Raw genomic sequence first — 2,800 nt, 5'->3', positions numbered from 1 at the left:
CGGAAGGGAGTTCCAAAGTCTAACAGTTCTGAGGAAGAAACTATTGAAGTAGAAGTCTTTCTTACATCTAGTGATCTCTACTTTGAAAGGGTGGAATTTAGTTGCTTGTCGGGCTTGTCGGGGGTATTCACGTCGAGGGGATACAAGTGCTTCTCGTTCGTCAAAGCATTCACCATTAAAATACTTGTAGAACAGGCAGAGGGATGCAACATTTCATTAATGGGACAGAAGCTGAAGCCTAGATGACAGTCCAGGACCTATCAGGTTGGCGACTCTCTTTTGAACCTTGCACAGGACTGAAAGACAGGTAGCAGATGCACCAGCCCAAATGTGAAACGGTAATCTATACATGGGCGAATGGTGGCCTTATAGAGGTACAGGATATTTTCAGACGTAAGTTGTTTTCTAGCACGGTAGCGAGAGCCCACCTTCTTCGCAGCAGCCTTGGCAATGCACTCAGTGTGTCTATTCCAGTTCATGTTCCCTGTAAACGTTAGGCCGAGGAGTTTGAAGGAAGTACTTTCGGGTAATGTGTTCTTGGCCATTGCTATTGTTGGTAGAGAATTTTTTTTTTGTTGTATTTATTGAAGGAAACAAGCTTAGTATTGGCAGCATTGAATGTGACCATCCATTTTGCCCCCATTCCACTACAGATTGGAGATCTTCCTATTGTGTTTCTGCCATTTCCTTACATATGTGTTCATTTGTTTTCGCCTCGTGTCTGCTATAGAGAGTGGTGCCATCAGCAAATATACCAATCTCCGAAACAATTTCATCAGGGAGGTAATTTATGAATATCAGGAATGATAAAGGTCTAAGGATAGACCCCTGAGGTACTCCCGCATTTATATCATATTGTTTAGACGTACGACCGTCGAGGACAACCTGGATTTTTCTCTTATCTAAGAAGGATTTAATTACATTATGTAGTCTTCCAGTGATACCATATGATCTAATTTTTCTTAGAAGATCGCAACATACCCTGTCAAAAGCTTTAGATATATCAAGGCTTACCGCGCTACCCTCCCCTGTTTTGTCCAGTAAACGGTATATATGTTCAGAGATTACAGTAAGGGTATCTGCTGTGACACGGGCTTGCCTAAATCCATATTGATTGTCGATCAGGAGTTTAGCAGCTGCAACATGATGGACTAGAGCTTGATTAATTAAGAACTACAATATTTTGGCGGCGAAAAGTGGGAGAAGGCTAATGGGGCGATAATTTAATGGGGCAGTTTTTTCGCCAGAATTCTTGAAAACTGGTACCACAGAAGCGGTTTTCCAACAGTCAGGAAAGCAAGGAAACTATACAAATGTTCGCGTTCCTCCCAAAACCCTAAGTTCATTCTTCTTCTTCTTCTAATGAGAAGTAGATAAACAACCAAGCTACAAAAGACAACAGTAAATTGTGCACTCATTACGAAATGCAATAATTCACAAACACACAAAAACAAAATTCGTGCCTCTGCTATTATATATAAGGAACTTTGTCTGTGTGAGAGAGTTCGCTACTTATTGACTCCGAATCGACTGGGCCAATTTTTATTAAATTTCACAACAAATATATTTTGAATCGGAATGTCTTCAATAAGTATCGATAATCGATAATCGAAAAATCCGATGATAGAAGAACAAGCGATTTTGACCATTTTTACATCTTATATAGGCAATCATCACAAGTGCATTATAAAAGTTTTATTACCACACAAGCTGAAAAGCCCGACTTATATGATCATCAGTAGGTTCTTTGATATGGCAGGGGCGCGTTCTTTGATATGGCAGGGGTGCGTTCTAAATGAATGTTTCTGTTTAAAGCATAAATGCATTATAATACAAGCTGTTATCACTTCACAAGCAGAAAGGCCAGGCATATCAAATCAACAATATGATTTTTGGATATGACACGTTCGAAATTAATGTTTCTGTTTAGAGCACAATTGAAGCATGATACTTGATTTTTGCATTTTAACCTTTAATGTAAGTCAATTATATATAGACATAATTTTATAAAATCAGCAGTAGATTCTCTACAGTGCAATGTATTGTGGACTAATCACTGCGAGGAGGCATGTGAAGCTTCATCCCGGTGCACCGCCATAGGTCTCCAACCAGAGACGGCAATCGATCAATTTGATTGAAAAATGGACGATTTCATCAATTTCGATGACAATAAAAATATAAGAGTGTGAAACATTCGTTGATCAACATTCGCCCCTGGGCAACGTCGGATCTCCCTGCTAGTTCACATTAAACAAACACGTGCCTCTGCATATACATATATACACACACACACAAGCGCGCGCGCACACACACACACACACACACACACACACACACACATACACATATATATATATATATATATATATATATATATATATATTATGTACGGCATAATCACGTTGACACACCGGTTCTCACCAGATCACCGACGTTAAGCAACGTTGAGCCTGGTTAGTACCAGATGGGTGACTATTTGGGAATTCTAGGCGCTGTATGTGCTCTCCGCTTATCTCGGCATTTGTTTCCAGTCGTCATGTACTTCACTTGCCACTGGTATGCAATTATGTTGACTCAGGAGAGGCGTGGTTCGAGACTGCGCAACTCTTGCCACACAAATTTCATGCACAGGCACCCTTACAGTGGGTATCCATAGTCTGTCAGGACTGGAGGAAGCCACTGTATACATAGACGCAAAGAACCCTTCATATTATTTACCTTCTTGCCAATTAAACACAAGTCAGGTGTCGTTTTGAGAAGCCAGCGAACAAGTATAAACGCATTCTGGGCGCCAAACGAA

At 40.4% G+C, this 2,800-nt stretch overlaps 1 pseudogene; it reads left to right on the top strand.

Moving 5' to 3' along the window:
- The first annotated feature begins 2,384 nt into the window (after positions 1 to 2,384).
- On the top strand, positions 2,385 to 2,501 carry LOC145260705 (5S ribosomal RNA; annotated as a pseudogene).
- Positions 2,502 to 2,800: the final 299 nt, after the last annotated feature.

This window comes from Euprymna scolopes, chromosome 36 (genome assembly GCF_053919585.1).
Source record: "Euprymna scolopes isolate OS-2025 chromosome 36, ASM5391958v1, whole genome shotgun sequence".
Taxonomy (NCBI): domain Eukaryota; kingdom Metazoa; phylum Mollusca; class Cephalopoda; order Sepiida; family Sepiolidae; genus Euprymna; species Euprymna scolopes.
The sequence above is the reverse complement of the archived record's forward strand: the minus strand, read 5'-3'. Positions and strand labels throughout refer to the sequence as shown.